The 17,306-nt window shown below is 43.1% G+C and overlaps 1 long non-coding RNA gene and 2 pseudogenes across 2 annotated transcripts; 2 read left to right on the top strand and 1 right to left on the bottom strand.

Annotated features, from left to right (window-relative positions):
* Positions 1-3,914: 3,914 nt before the first annotated feature.
* LOC136548491 (uncharacterized) lies at positions 3,915-5,039 on the bottom strand (annotated as a pseudogene).
* Positions 5,040-6,181: 1,142 nt separating this feature from the next.
* Positions 6,182-10,082, top strand: LOC136548493 (beta-glucosidase 31-like; annotated as a pseudogene).
* Positions 10,083-11,902: 1,820 nt separating this feature from the next.
* LOC136551481 (uncharacterized) lies at positions 11,903-17,306 on the top strand. 2 transcript variants are annotated; one of them, XR_010782578.1, is made up of 4 exons: positions 11,903-12,602; positions 13,378-13,577; positions 15,308-15,556; positions 15,829-17,306. It is a non-coding gene; the product is annotated as an uncharacterized lncRNA (long non-coding RNA). The 2 variants fall into 2 exon arrangements; XR_010782579.1 differs by having other exon boundaries at positions 15,359-15,556.

Genomic DNA, 17,306 nt, shown 5'->3' on the forward strand with positions numbered 1-17,306 from the left:
TCAACTTTATTTAACACTTAGTTATACCATGACTTCATAGTCATCCAAGCAGATCTAGGTAACCACCTATAGCTCGCAGGTGACAGGAAATCACCTGACTTCTACCGGTCTAAGCCCGCTAAGCATTGACTCGACTGCGGAAACCAGGGTAACAAGGATATAGTATGACAAAGGTAAGCAAGGTATAATGCAGCAACGGTTGCAAACAACTCCTAAACGTAATGCATCAATTTAAAGTAAAGTATTTAATTAAATAATTGCAAACCGGGAGAAAAATGCTCCGGGGCTTGCCTCTCTCGAAGGAGCTCGGACGGTGATCGGGGCACTCCGGAAGTTCCTCAACGTCCTCCTCGTCGGCTTCTGGCACTTCCTGCTGCTGTACCTCGAGCTGCTCCTCTGGCTCCTCGGGTATGATGACTGGGTTCTCGGTTTGCGATCCTGTATGATGCAATGCGCGTAAGTGATTATGCAAACGGTGCATCGAAGGAGATGAATGCCATGGGTATGTTGAAATACAAGGTAGTCAACATCATCCAAGAAACTATACTATAAGCACATGTCATCTACTGCATTCTCTTCTACTACTAATATGTTAAGTCAACATATTTTATTAAATACTTCAAAGATACACCAAAGCTTTACTAATTTTTTAATCACACTTAAAGCAACATTTACTTAAACCCTAATTAATAATAGGTTTGAATAGCAACATATATTTCTGATGCTCCTAAAAATCTAAGAAAATTACAGTAGCATAATACTACCCTAAACAGACTACCATAAAAATTTCATGACATTTGGATAAGTAAACTATCCTACACAAAAATGACAAGCTATAGCATAAAAATGAGCATGAAATTACTTTGTACTATGAAAAGTGCCAAACAACAGAATTAATATTTTTCCTAGGTTTTTCATAGCCTATAATGACTGTACTAAAATTACCACATGCATGTTTTATACAAAGTTTGCTCTCTAGCAAAAATAACAAAAATCAGCCATTAAAGGCACTTGAACTACACCTCAAAATTTTCCCACAGCACATGCATGAAACATATTTTTCCTAGGAAGTACATGACCTAAGAAGATTAACGAACTTGAAATCATATTTTTCTACAGACTATAGATTTTTCTACATATTTTTCAAGTTATCAGCAATATCCATGATTAAATAAAATCCTACAGAAAAGTATCCCAAAAATGACATGCAATAATTTTCCCAAGTAGATCTGATGATAAGGAACCTAGCAAAATTTGTTTCAACAAATTTGGAGCAAGTTTGATCACCCAAACAATTTTCAAACCATTTTAGATTTCAAATAATAAAGAAAAAAAAAGAAATCCAATCACTTAAACAATACTGGGCCGGCCCGAAAAGATCCGACGTCCCACGACACAGCGTAGCCCAAACCTAGCTCCCGCCTTCGGCTCGGCGACTGACGCGCGGGACCCACGTGTCAGCGAGAGGAAACAGGGGACGGAGGGAGACGACGGCGCGGCAGCCGCGAAATTCGCCGACGACGAGCTCCCCCAGTGAACCCGACGGCACCGGCGTGCTCACCTCGGTCTCCCGCACCCATAGCACCCCTAAAGCTAGACTCTAATGGACTCCCTAGATACTGGCCATGGCCCACGGCGGCTCGGCCATGGCGCACGGTGGTGCTCCGGCGAACCCCGACGGTTGGTGGCCATACAAGGCGCGCGCAAGCACAGGGTAAACAAGGCGGACCTTCCTATGCTACGGCTAGTGGCTACGGTGAAGCGGTCAGGCGGGACCACGTGCGATCACCGGCGGCGACCATGGTGGCCATGCCGCGGTGGTGCACGGTGGCAATGTCGCTCACCTACAGCTTGGCTGGCTCCGTGAGGGCGCTGACGAGGTCCGAGAGGCGATGGTGGAGCTGCGGGTTGAATGGTGGTGGCTGTGGCGCCGCGGCGAGCTCGAGCGAGCTCGGCGGAGCTGATGGTGTCGGCGGTGCGCTGCGGCTGCGAATGGGGAAGGCAAGGAGGGGTGAAAGGGGGCAGAGCGCGTGTGGAGAGCAGCAGGGCGCGCTCCTCTTCAAGCCAGCCAGCGCGCTGCGTGGTCAGGGCGAGCCGAGCGCGTGGCGGACACGCGGCGGCCACCACCTGACCTCGGTCGGCCATGGACTGACTGAAACCGGAACACTGTAGCTCAGTTCAGAGAACAACAGGGCTGACTGACAGCGCCAAAAGATGATGCTCGATCTCCTAATCCGTTGAGTGTTAGCGAAAGAAATCAAAACAAAAGTTGTACACCTACATGCCAGCTACAAAACTTATGTAAAGATCACTGTCTAATTCGCAAAGGACAGAGAGTAAAATCGTGTCAAAGTCGTGTTCAAGAAACTGAAAACTAGAATTTAAACTTAGAAATTTCTAAGTGTTGAAACCAACCCAAATTCTGACTTGTGGGACCATTTTGAGCATGTTGTGCACATTTTCATGACTTGGTCACAAAATACTTTTTGTTCCTCATATAATTTGCTACAACTTTGCTTTAGGTTGCTTAGACATGCAAACATTCTAAGTGGTACTTTTTGAACAGTCAAACCAAAAAGTCCTAGGGTCAAAACAAGTCAAACCATGATTTGAAATCTTAATTGGGCAAAATGATCAACATGAACATTGTTCCTAATGACTTTCTAAGCATAGCTAAGATGTTTAACAATATATTTAGCTATACCATAGATTGGTCATACAAAAATCAAGCACTAAAGGTACTGAAATGATGAAAACACTTGAAATGATACTCTTGTTTCATAATCATGTTTCACATGTTTCAAGTGATATATGCTTATAAATGGATGAATGATGCTCATGATCAAGAAATGCAAGTGCAATTAGGTAAGACTAACACCAGGGGTGTTACACCGAGCGACAAACACTTTGCCCTCTGATCGGTTATAGAAATAATATCCTAAAGTTTCCTTTGGATATCCCACGAAAATGTATTTATCTGACTTGGGTGTTATCTTGTCCAACTGAAGTCGTTTGACAAATACTTCACATCCCCAAATCTTTAGAAAAGATAAACTGGGAGTCTTTCTAGTCCACATCTCATATGGTGTCTTAACTACGAATTTAGACGGTACCCTATTAAGTATGAAAACTGATGTTTCTAGAGCGTATCCCCAGAATGATAATGGTACATCTGACTGGCTCATCATTGATCGAACCATGTCCAACAAGGTTCGATTATGTCGCTCGGATACACCGTTTCTCTGAGGTGTTCCAGGCGGCGTAAGCTGTGGAACAATTCTGTAGCTCTTCAGATGATTGCTAAACTCATGGCTTAAATACTCGCCTCCACGATCAGATCGTAAGGCCTTAATTTTCTTGCCACGCTGATTTTCAACTTCATTTTGAAATTCCTTGAACTTTTCAAAGGTTTCAGACTTGTGCCTCATCAAGTAGACATAGTCATATCTACTAAAATCATTAGTAAAAGTTATGAAGTATTGGAACCCTCCTCTAGCTGTCGTGCTCATTGGTCCACATACATCGGTATGTACGAGTTCCAACAAGTCTAATGCTCTCTCAGAAAAACCTATGAAAGGCGCCTTGATCATCTTGCCTACCAAGCAAGCCTCACATGTCTCGTATGATTCAAAATCAAATGAAGTTAAAAGTCCATCAGAATGGAGCTTCTTCATACGCTTTTCACTTATATGACCCAAACGACAATGCTACATGTAGGTAGGACTCAAATCATTAGGCCGAGGCCTTTTAGCACTTATATTATAGACAGGTGAATCATCAAGACTTAAAACAAACAATCCATTCACAATGGGTGCAAAAGCCATAAACATATTATTCTTAAAGATCACACAACCATTGTTTTCACTCGAAAATGAATAACCATCCTTCATCAAGCATGAAGGAGACATAATGTTTCAACTTAAACTAGGAACAAAATAACAATTATTCAACTCCATGATAAATCCTAATGGGAGGTGGAGTTGCATCGCCCCGACGGTCAACGCAACAACCCTTGCATTATTGCCCACGCGGAAATCAACTTCTCCTCTTTCAATGCTTCTACTTTTTATCAATCCCCACATCGAATTGCAAATATGAGCAACCGATCCGGTATCAAATACCCAAGAATTAATAATTGTATCAGCGAGAAATATGTTGTCTATAACATTAATAACAAGCGTACCTAAGGTGGAAGTACTCTTACTTCCGCCATTCTTCAACGAAGCCAGATACTGCTTGCAATTTCTCTTCCAGTGACCAAGTTCATGATAATAAAAGCACTCTGTGTCTGGAGCAGGTCCAGCTTTAACCTTGGGCGCTGGGTTTGGCTTAGAGTTCACAGCCTTGCCCTTCTTCTTCCAAGAATTGCCCTTCTTCTTAAAGCTAGGCTTGTTCTATATTGCCATCACATGGCTGCTGCCAGCGCTTTTCTTAATGTCACCCTCTACTATTTTAAGCATGCCACATAGTTCATTCAGACCCTTCTCTGCCCTATGCATATGGTAGTTCGAGATGAAGTTCCCATAGCTAGGCGGAAGAGACGAAAGAATGAAATCAGTGGCCAACTCTTGGCCCAGTGGGAAACCCAGCTTCTCTAACCATTGAACGTAACCAACCATCTTGATTACGTGTGGCCCTACTGCTGCGCCTTCTGCTAGCTTGCTTTCCACAAAAGCCTTAGACACATTGAACCTTTTAGTCCTAGCCTGTGTCTGGAATATGTCTCTAAGCGCCACGATCATATCGTACACCTCATGATTTGTTTCAAACTGCATCTGTAGTTTGGGTTCCATGCAAGCAAGCATAAGGCAGCTTACTTCGAGATTAGCATCACATGCTTTCTTGTAAGCATTTTTAATGGTAGCAGGTGCATCATCAGCAGGTTCTTCTGGTAATGGGGTGTCCAGAACATCTTCCTTTTTATCAGCCCTGAGAATAATTCTTAGGTTATGGATCCAATCCGTGTAGTTTGTCCCATTCAGCTTGTCCTTCTCAAGGACTGAACGCAAAGCAAATGGTGTGGTGTTGCTAGGTGCCATTTATCTACAACAAATAATAATGCAAAATACTAAGACAAAAGTATCCATGATAGAGTAAATCACATTAAACTTTTAACAGACTCTACTCCCACTAAAATCAATATCCCTCTATTGATACTTAGTGATTCAGGATCCACAACTAACAAGTCTACTAGTGAGCTTAAGCATCACCGCTAGCAGTCAAGGTAGATCGGTAAGCAACTCCTTGCTAATCATATCACATATGACTCCTGTTGTTGGGCGACATCTCCATGTCTCAGCGCCCAACCTTCATGCCTGAAAGTCCTTAACCATTAAGATGACCTTGTTAAGCAAACCAACCCTTATGCGTGTAAGTATCCGATACAAACCGTCTAGTCAAGGAAAACTAGTGATACTCTAATTTCATAGACCCACCACCAATCGTACAAGACATGGGACGGTGCAAGTTTTAGTTGGGAGGGCATACTAACTTAAAATTTGCAAGGGATCGTTCTACTTCTAACATCACATCATGTAGAGTAAAACAAAAGAATAGCATTCACATAGTTGTGACACAGTATGGCTCAATTTCTAGTGGTGATCTCCATCTCCATAGAACCTGTTCACCATGATGATCTCCATCTCCATGATCCATGTGCGCCATCCTCCTAGTGATGAGTCCTCCAAGAACTAGTACAAGCACTTACATCTAATCAGCTAGTAAAGAAGGTTACACAGTTGTTTGGATCATCACAGAATGACACGTAGGTCATCAATTACATTAATTTGACAATACATATGCAGGGGCCATACTGGTCACAAAATCCTGCAAAACAGAGTTAGGCGTTCTAACGTCCAAACTTAAAAGGCCCAAAACTCTATCTTCCAAGCCAATTTTGGGAAATCTAATTTCGTCGAAAACGCCAAAGGCGTTGAATTTCATGTGTAACTTTTTCTGTAGATCAATTTTCATATAAAATTCGCCTCGATTTGAGATCGTACCAAAAAGTTACGGCCGTTTTACCGAAACACATGAAAATGGTAAATTATCCGATCCAGTAGTGGATCCAATCAACTACTGCGCATCATATGCGTCTGGCGTATGAATCTAGGTTTCGATTCGACCAATCACATTGATCTTCGCTCGCTGCAACTAGCATTACGTGTATCATTTAACTCCGATGGCGGAATTCCGACTGGTAGGAGTATGTCGTTACATGACCATTGCAACAAGATCACGAAACCAGATCATAGATCAATCTAAAAACCCGCATATCTCCATATGCACACATCCCGAATCCATAACTAAACAGCATCGGCTCTGATACCACTAAAGGAATATGAGGTAGGCTACGCTAGCACAAAACAAATTTACTATGGCGTAAAACAGGAACACTGCTGTTATAGATCACAGGATTACCACTAGACGCGTAGATGTGGAAGTTGATGAAGCGCGTTGGGGCAGTGTAGTCGATCGCCGCGTCGAAGTAGAGTAGTCAATCACCTCCACGTCAAACATGCAGCGGCGTCCTCCTCGTGCAGCGGCTCGTCCAAGTGTTGCAAATGCAACACCTCCAAGGTATCCACACATGTGGGGAGGAAGCGTCGCAAGCCGGACTGCTAGATCCGCGAGTGCAACTTGGTGAGGGCGTGGGAGATGGAGCGGCTGCTCCGCCAAAAAGATCCAAAACCCTAAGCCGCCCCCACCCCTCAATATATAGAGGTTCCTGGCAGGCCTCTAGGCCCGAGGCCCATTAGTACTCCTAAATCTGGTCAAATTCGGATCAGATCCTCATTGAGCTTCCAGCCCCTTAAGTGTGCGACCCTATAGGTTCACATACGTATAGACATGATGCGAGTACTTCTACTTAGCCAATAGTTGGTAGCGGCCTCTAGCAAGACATGCCAACTCCTACACGCACACGAAGATCATATTAGACGAACCATCACAACATCATGTACATGCTATTCCCTTTGCCTCACGATATTTGGTCTAGCTCCAAGCCGACCTCTTTTTCTCGATCCTGTGATTCGAAATCCCTTTCTAGGTTAACTCTTAACCTCACGTAGCATGGCCATGCATTTCCGGATTCGATCACTCGAGGGGCCCAGAGATATCTCTCTCAAATAGAGAGGGGCAAATTCCATCTTGACTGATCATACCTCACAGCATGCTTCCTGACAAACCCGAAAGCTATCTTTATAACTACCCAGTTACGGAGTAGCGTTTGACAGCCCCTAAGTAAGTCGATTCACATCTTGAGTGCATGCAACAATCTCATGTCTAAGGACAAAGCGTACACGTTGTGTAAAGAGAACTATGTAACTACATCTCGTGTTGGGTCTGTCCTAGCACATGTCTCTACACGTGCCCACATTATTAATTTGACATCTCCATGTCCATAACTTGTGAAACATAGTCATCAGCTAATACATGTACTAGTCTAATATTCATGTGTGTCCTCACATGAACTCCGACTAGGGACAACTTTAGAATAACCATACAAGTAAAGAGTTTCACATACAATTCACATAATTGCAAATCAATTCAAGTAGCCTTTAATGGATATTAAAGGAACACAATATGAAATATGGATGCAATAGAATATCATCATCTTTATGATTGCCTCTAGGGCATATCTCCAACAGTAGAGTTCTTCTTAACCGTGATTGACCACATTTCACTCTCATCTCGTTCCACTCCTCTCTCCTTCCCCTAACCCTAGCAGCGGTTGCGGCGGACAGCAGAGAAGAAGCCCTATATCTCATGCGGCGTCGCATGGGGCAGGAGACCAAGGATTTCACCGTTCCTTTAGATTGGCGTCGCATAGCGACGCACAAGAGGACAGGCGACCATCTATAGTGCCATCTAGCTGGGTGACTGTGCACGCTTCTTTTCGTGGCTTGATTTGCTTGTTCCTCATGGATGTGCACGCTTAGGTTGTATTGTATTGTTATGATTCATGTAGTGTCGATCTAGATAGATGTATGTGAATTCGTTGTTGTTCATGGACAGTAGCTTCAATCTAGAATTCGGATTATTGATCCCAGCTCTCTTGCTCGGTAGTTTAGCTTGAACAAAGTTGTGGATGTTGACGTGGCCAATTTTAGATATCCGAATTATTACTGATCTTTTCTTTGATCTTTTTCAATCTGATTTGGTACTTGAGTCTCCAACTGTGCAAATATGTGTGATGCATCTTTTTCTTTTTTGCTCTTAATGTAGGAATACAACCTCATGTACACCCTCCATCCCAAAATACATAACAATTTTTACATTTAGACATCTTGTTTGACTATTCATCTTATTCAAAATTTTTGTATAAATATTATTTACTTTGTTATGACTTATTTTATCATTAGAGATATTTTAACAATAATAACTTATTTATTTTATTATTTCTAAAATAAAACTGTATAAGAGAAATGGTCAAACATGATATCTAAAAGTCAAAAGTAACATCTATTTTGGGACGGAGGGAGTGACGATTTATCATTTCGATTTTCCTCAAGCAGTTCAAGATGAATACAATGGGATGGTTAGTCATAAATTCATGTACGCGTCAGTACCTCCTAACCCTTAACCCTACTGCAACCACATCTACAAAGAGATGAAGGGTCATTTACTTTTGCATTTTGTGGCTTTGTGTAGAGAGGACTCCACTGCATACGCAGATGTGTGCTTTAAGAACTTTGGCAACAGGGTGAAGTACTGGAGCACTGTCAATGAACCTAACATTGAAATGGTTGGTAGATATGACGAAGGAATTCTGCCACCAGAGGTGCTCATTGCCATTCAGCTTCCCTTATAGCACATAGCAGCGCACCAGTCACCATCTGCACATGCCTCAGCAGTGTCCTTGTATAGAGAGAAGTACCAGGTTTAATATGTTGCCATCTCTTTTCAAAGCAAAACTGACATTGCTGGATGAGTCATTCTCACAGACATGATGTTTTGCTGTATATTTTGCTTGCTGACCAGGCTGAGCAAGGAGGACAAATTGGACTGACCTTGCTTGGTTGGTGGTTTGAGCCACAGACTCCGGATGATGCAGCAGTAGCTGAAAGGATGAAGGAATTCCACATTGGATGGTTAGTTCCACTCTATCCTCAGGTATCATGCAGACAACTTACTGTGAAACTACATGTAAAACGTCTGTTTATGTTTCAGGTTCATCCATCCTATAGTGGTAACTACCCTCCACTGACGGATCGGGTCAAGGCTACCATCTTTCACTGAAAAAGGGAAAAAAAGTAAAGGGGTCATTCGATTTTGTTGGAGTTAACCACTACATTGCCGTCCATGTGAGAGCTGATCTTAAGCGGCTGAAACAGAAACTGAGATTACGTGGGTGATGCAGCTGTGAAATATGACAGTAAGGGCCCTAAGAGTTTTTATACTTTTACAATGCTTCAAAGTACAGTAGGAGCCATGGATGAGCTGAGCTTTTCTGTACGACTCCTGATGTCAGGCAACCAGTTCCCGATCAAGTTGACAATTGATTTTAAGACATCGAAACCCTGGGCTCTGAAGAAATTGCTAAAGCATCGCCGAGTGAAATACAAGAACCCAGCAGTCTTGATTCATGAAAATGGTAACTTGGCCAGAATTCTGTCTTGAATTTCTCTCACAAGAAATGAACAATATTTTGCAGCAGATGCTCATCATGAAGTATAGTAGTCATCTTGTGCATGCCCCTTGTTCAAAAAAAATCAGGAGCTGCCGACCGGCCTGATCCGTCAGGTGGAAACAGCTATGACAACGAGTTCAGGTCGCAGTTCTTGCAGAATTCCATCGAAGCCACACTTCAATCCATCATGTACCAAACTACCAATACTATTCAGTCAAGTCTGCATTCTGCTTTTCTGAAGTTTTAATCATGCCTATGTTAGGCAGTTTCTGAAAATGATGGCATCCTTGTTCTGAAATTTACTCTGCTTTCTGCACCCAGGAAGGGATCAAGCGTGCGTGGTTACTTGGTCTGGTCGTTCCTGGACATGTTTGAGTACCTGTTCGGTTACCGCCTACGGTTCAGGCTCGGAACCAATAAATGTTGCTCGTGCAGACTCAGTTCAGGTTAACCCTCCTTCGACAGCAGCGGTGTGTGGCTTTTAGTTTCAGGTCCATCACCTCCTACTCTAACAAACATCAAGCGCCCCGGCACGCCCACAAATGCCAGTAAAAAAAAGGAAAAACATAATTAATAAGAGCATTTCTAGCTGTTTTAAGACGCCCGGACGGACGCCTCGCTCACTCCGCAGCGCTCGCGCCCCTCTCCATTATTATCCCTTCGCGTCCTGCTCCACACCCGACGACGCACCAGCGGCGGCTCCTTCACCCACCCCTGGCGTCCTCTTGCCTCACCCCGGCAGCTCCTTTCCCCACCTTGGCGTCCTCCTCCTCACCCCGGCGGCCCCTTCCCCCAACCCGGCACTTGACGTGGAAGCGGTGGCCACATCGCGGCGAGCACCACGGAGTAGAGACCGTGGGGTGAAGGCGCTCCTGCGCCGTCGCGGCGGTCCTCGTTGCCACCACCGGCGATGGCCAGGCTCCGGAGCAGCCGCCACTGGCCGTCGCCGCCGACCCTCGGCGGCCAAAATCGACCGGCGCAGCCTTCCCTCCTCTATGTTGCATATGTATGTTTTCAATTGTTTCAGGCGTTTTAGATGTATGTTGCATTGTTTTATATGGATGTTGCAAAGTAGATCGGGGATGTTGCACATGTCGCATATGTTGCAATTGTTTCAGAAGCATGTTGCAAGTGTATATTTCAAGTATTTCAGATATTTCAAAGGTATGTTTCATCTGTGTTTTCCGGACGTACGTTGCAAGTGTGTTTATCTGGATGTTGCATGTGTGTTTATTTGGATGTTGTGTATGGTTGCCATGGTTTTCAAATGTGTTTTCAGGTGTTTTTTTTCAAGTGTTTCAGAAGTATGTTTTAAGTGTTTCAACTACCTTCAGACGTATGTTACAACTATTGTATTTGGATGTTTCAAAAGTAGATCAGGTGTTGCATATGTCATCCCCACCTTCTGCTGCATCGTCTCTCCTGAAGCTGTCAGGGCATCCATACGATGCCGCGGCCGGGTCCTTCCGAATCGAAGACGCCGCGTACCCTTCCCCTCTTGTCGCTCGAGCCGCGCGGCCCCGCGTGCAGCTTGAAACGGGGCGCGGTGCTGCATAGCGGGATGGGGGTGTGGAGGAGATAGGTCGCGGATGGAGACGCGCGCATGCATGCTGGTGCTGTTTTTATGTACGTGGGTGTCGTTTTTGGAGGTGGGTCCGGACTCATGGCTCCGGACGTCCGGGAAATAGGCGTATCGTAAAAAAAACACTTCTCAAATCAAATGATTATTTCAACTTTATCTAAAACTTTTTTAAACTAACTTTAATCTAAAATCTAAAAGAGAGGAGGGAGAGGATTTATTTTCTTTTCTCCAACAGTTATCAATAATGCACTACTTATATTATATTAAAACTTTTAAGTTGGGCCCACCGACGGTACAATCGCATTGGTGCATAGAGGTAGTCTGCATATATACCTGTCAGACACCCAGTTGATCGTCTGCCAAATTGCCTAATGTCTACTCCTAAAAGGATCAAAGAGGCGTCAACTGTCAATCAACGTACCTCTCACTCCCTGTCTCCCGACCCCCCGCCCCCACTCGACTCCACTCCCTGTCTCCCTGTCCTCCAAACCCACTCGACTCTCTGAAAGCAAAGTTAATAGTACAGCCGCCGTGTTAGCTGTGAGATTTTTTAGCCATTTTTTTAATTTACTCATACAGTAATTAGTTTTTTTTTATTATTAATGCATAACCTATTTGACTTTATCGTAGAAATTCTATTCTTGTGCGGTGTAAGCTTACCGCCCGTTTCTTTTGTCCCTCTATGCATTTAGCCGAAGCCACCGCTTCCCTTCCTCTTTCCCTACCGCGCCGCCGCCCCGCCCCTACTCCGCCCTGCCGCCGCTGCTTCCCCGCCCCTCCGCGTGGCTGCTGCCCACCGCGTCCAGCCGCCGCCCTCCTCCACCACGCATCCCACTGCCGCCGTGCCGCATTCAGCCTTCCGTTCTCCTCCTGCTGGCCGGACAAGTCTGTGGCCTCGGCGGCTGAGGTTGCCTCGTTCGTGTTTAAGAGCTCGATGTCGTTCGCCGTGGTGGCTGCTGCAACAGGTACGAGCTTTCCATCAGGGCCCATCTGCGCCACCGCCACCTGCCGGGGAGCGGGTTCCTCTCCGGGCCCATATTCATCCTGGCCCCCTCGACACCACGCTCATGTCTGGCCCTCTCCCCGACGACGCCATGTCAGGCCTCTTCTCGCATGGGCAGGTAATTTTTAGGATTCGATGGATCTCGGCTCGCTGGACGCCGCGGCCTCCTGCGTCACCAACTCTGCCGGGCTACAGTGGTTGTTGGGGAAGGCTGGCAAGGACCGCGTCCACATCGTGGTGTTGAAGGAGGGGGGCTGGATGTTCGTCGAAATCTACGAGACGCCACTGACTCTCGTCTTCCATTTCTATGCCGCTGTGCACCGCGGGCTCCGCGGCCTGCTCTAGGATCAGTGTGACAAAGAGGAGAAGCAATTGATTGCTAAAAGGTGCATGAAGACTTCTCAAACACAAGTCACTAACTCACTATTTAGTTTTGCCAGCAATCTTTCTTGGCCAATTTTTGAACGCATACAGTTTCTGGTTAAGATACACACAGTTGTGAAGAATATATTTTTTGCACAAGATCAAGGAATCTGTCCAGATTGTCTTGTTATCTTCCCTTGTGTTTTCCTAAATGTGTTGTGAGTACTGAAGCTGAATAAAATGATTGTTTGATGGTTACTTGGTCAGAATATATCATCTTTCAGTTTCTGATGAATTTGCCAGTTGTCTGAAGTTTCGCCTCTAGCGGCACACTATCTTTTCAATTGTTTTACAAAATATTGTCACCCCAGAAAAGATACAAACTATCTATCCAAATTTCCATCCCAAGTTGAAGTTATTGGCTTCAAGAGCAACTGTCTATGACAAGAGAATCTTACATAATTAGTTTATATACATGAGATGACGTGTCACTTCTTTCATATTGAATTTTAATAAACCTGAGGTATGGTTTTCTATAAAGAACATCAAATTAGTAACTTGTTTTCCAGAATAATTAATGTTACATAAACATTGAGTGTTGTCACTGCCAAGTGCGCTGCACTTGACATTCATGTATGTTTGATGCCAGTAATTTTGCATAATCAATATCACCTTTTTTGTCCCCACTTTGTTCTATAGATCACATGTACCTATGCTTGACCTTTTGATTTTGTTGTTTTGTAACAGTTGTTATAATAATCCTTGAGCACCGGTTTTGACTGCTTGATTTTATTTCAGTTATCTTTTCCAGAATCCATGTGATGTATCCATATAAGCGTCTCGGAATCAGCAGGGAAGCATCTGAAGATGAATTTCGAGCTGCTGAGAACTTTCTGATAAGCAAGTATGCAGGGCAAGTCAAGCATTGATGCAATTGATTCTGCCCATGGAAGAATAACGATGCAGTATTTCATGACAACGAGCCACCTCTTAATATGGTAAACACATTGTATTATTCATAAAATCTTCTAAACTGAAACTTTCTAAATGGACTTGTCTTTAGTAATAGATCATTAGATACATATGAGGGGCAGTTCATTTCAGTAACAGATCATTACATACATGGGTTCCAACAAGCATGATTACATTTTTAGAAAGAGAAAGTGGCAGTTTCTTTTGTATGGTTGAGGCCTTACTGCTTTGGCCATGTTAGGATTGATTTTTCTTTGTTTCTCTGTGTTGAACTAATTAACTATACATCAGTCCATTTTTCTTACTTTCATGATCAGGTCACCAAATAACATTCGAACAAGTGCCATTAGCAAATCAGAGATTGTCACTAAGACTAAATGTGAGAAACTGATAATTGCTTCGGCATAGAGACAGAGTTGGCCTATAGGATCCCTGGTTAGCCTAGAGGGGGGGGGGGGGGGGGGGGGGGGGGGGGTTAAATAGGGTAGTTAAAACAAAACTTGAACTTTTGTCAAATTCAACCCGCGGCATTGCCGAGCTAGAATAGCGGCACTGCCGCACCTGCAGACAACTTCGAGATATAATTCAAAATCAGTGAAAGGAAACTTGAATTCAAGAATTTACTGAGGTCCCTGTAGGTGTGTAGAATACAGATCGACAGCAGGAAGTGGTAGGAACACCACACACAATTAGATCCGCCACAAACCCTAGAAATTACCTCAACAACAATATGAATCACAAGCATGTAAAGCAAGCACAAGGTGACACAATGATTTATCCTGTGGTTCAACTTACCACTAAGGCTTGCTTAAGTCCACGTTGTTGAGGTTAGCCACTAAGGCTTAGGGCTTTCTAACCCTTCTTCGTTCTCAAGTCAAGAGAGTTAACTCTTGAGATGAGGGGTGAGTTTACTAGCTGCAGGAGTTGGTTACAAACCTCCCGGGGCTGCCACACAAGTTGGCAAGCTCTACGGGCGACGCTCTAGCCGGCTAGGAGCCAAGCTCCAAGAGTAACAAATACAACCATCGTCCAAAACGTGAACCAAATGCTCTTTAGAGTTTGGGAATCAGTGGATCTGCTCTCTAATCGAGTTTGACAACTTTTTCTCTCAAGGATTGATGGGAAAATCAATGTAGAAGCTTGGGAGCTCAAGGGGTGGATCTACAGTGCCGCGGCTTAAGTGCGGCATTGCCGTTTAGCGGCCAGGGGTGGATCTACAGCTAGTTATCGGGGTCCGATGACCCCGATGGCTTCCTGAAAATTCCATTACAACATTGCTATTTTACAGAAGAGAAATGACATATATAAGTATGATTATTACAAGCTGACCCCGGTGGCCAAAATCTCTGGCTTCGCCCCTGTTAGCGGCAGTGCCTCTCTTCAGGTGCGGCACTGCCGCACCAGGCAAGACAGCAAGGGTAAATAATGAAGTGCTGGTTGTCTTGGTTGAGTAACTGAAAATGTAAGTGTTAGATTGAGCATTTGGTTGCACACTTTAGCTTAAGCAATGTGCCCCCCTTTATAGTACGGCTTTTTCTATACTCAAATTCGAAATATAAAAGAATTTAAATTTCCTTTGAGTTTGAATCCTTCAACAATCGTAATTGGGGTATCCTCCGTTTCGTATAACATCCTCAAATATTAATTCCCTGCTTATCATCTCGATAAATCTCATTAGTCCTCTAATTGCGTGGTCATTATCACCAAAACCCACAATTAGAACTTGATTGCACTTACATGGCCACAAATATTACAGTATGAGAAGACCGCGGAGGAGAAGTTGTCGATGTTATTTTTTTTCTTATAGATTTGCAATTCGAAGCTGCTTGAGCTGCCGCGGAGGAGAAGCTGCCGATGTTATTTTCTTATAGAAGCTGCTGAAAGTGATGCTGTCCACCCAGCTGAGTCTGAATGTATTCACCGGCTGCTTGAGCAAGTTCGACATCACAAAGTGAATATCGATGGCAATGTTTGCACTCTCATGGTGACTACATGAGTTCTTGAGGTAACTTATATGACTTGTTTTTACTTCATTGAATTTTACTGTCTCAGATTACTCTTTGATTTGGAGAACTTTAGGCTAACTTAGCCATGCTGGCTGCTATGTTAAATTAATATCTATAGATCTTTATTGAAATGTATTTACTTGAGGTGGTGTTCTCTAGCTAGAGTTGCATCAGCCATCTAGGTCAATACTAGATGATGCTCTTGAATCATCTCTTTGACTCCACTAGCTGCAGGTTTGATGCTCACTAATATGTTCGTCACCTTGAGCAGGTCAGAAATTGATTGGTGTTGCTGGCAGTACTGCATATGTGGCACCTGAGGTTCTACTAGGAAATTACTCACAAAAGGTATATAGATATAAGGGCTGCTGGGGGTGCTTCTGCATGTTCTACTGATGGGCAGTCTTCCATTCCAAGGAAACTCTAATCACAAGATTTTGTCTGAAACTGACCTACTACATTCAAGTCGCTTAGTGAATTCTGGTTCCTTGCATGCCAACGACCCCAGTAATGGTGCACTATAAATTGTTCTGTATCCACACTATTAATACGTTCTGAAAACAAAAGTTATTGTGTATAAATCACTAATATAGAAATATTACTCCCTCTGTTTCAAATTATAAGTCGTTTTGACTTTTTTTGTTCATCCATTTTGCTATCTATCTAGACATATTATTATATCTAGATGCATAGCAAAATAGATATACCAAAAAAAATTCAAAACGACTTATAATTTGGAACGGATGGAGTATGTTAGTCCCGATATTGGCACTTAAACAAGTACATAATTTCATTCAAGTTTCTAGATTTGAGAAAATTTGATATGCAGTTAGTTGCATACAGGGGCGAAGGTAAGTAGTAAGTTGCGGGTGCAAATGCACCCCCCCAAAAAACAAAAAAACAGTGAGGTTAGTTAAGATTTCACCATATATGCACCCCCATGAAATATATCTATGCAGTATGCACCCACAAGGCAAGTGTACCTCTCTAATTTGCTCTAGCTTCGCCACTGGTTGCATATACTCATTTTTTTATGGTATGCAGCGTCCCATTTTAGGGTTGAGCATTACCTGGACCGGAGGAACTCAATGCTGTATTTTGTTGATGTACATGCCTTATATAGTTTGATTAATATTTCATTTCCACTTATACCAGTGATGCAAATTAATAGATCATGTGTCGCTTTAACTTTATTATTGACATCAACGTCGTTTTGAAAACCCTTCTTATTGGAGCAATAAATTGAATTAACATAGTTTTTTTACCCGTACCAATGCATGGGCATTGGCTAGTCAGTACTACTTGATCTAGCATGTTGATTGCGTAGTAGAAAATATAGAAAGTATAGTTAGAAGTTTTAGTTTAGGGTTTAGGGTTTGAAATGCGTTTAAACATGTCTCATCTTTCTAGGATTTTTTCAGATTTTTCTACAAGTTTTTACCATCTTTCTTGGGCAAAGTCCAAACTTTTAATTGCTCTAAAAATCTTTTCATGATCTTAAAATATTTTATTTGATTCATCATGTCCTATAGTATATCTTATAGGATTTTCTTTGGTTTTCTGGAAGTTTCAAAATATTTTCCAAGAATTAAAATTGATTTTATTCGAATTGTTTTTTAACTGAAATGAATATTTGGAAATTCCAAAAATTAGAAAATAAACCCAAAATTTTCCAGACCCAAAACCCTACGCATACATGCTCAATGTGATCATCACAAATCTAAATACCCTATCCTGAGCTATAGTGAG

This window comes from Miscanthus floridulus, chromosome 4 (assembly GCF_019320115.1).
Source record: "Miscanthus floridulus cultivar M001 chromosome 4, ASM1932011v1, whole genome shotgun sequence".
Lineage (NCBI taxonomy): Eukaryota > Viridiplantae > Streptophyta > Magnoliopsida > Poales > Poaceae > Miscanthus > Miscanthus floridulus.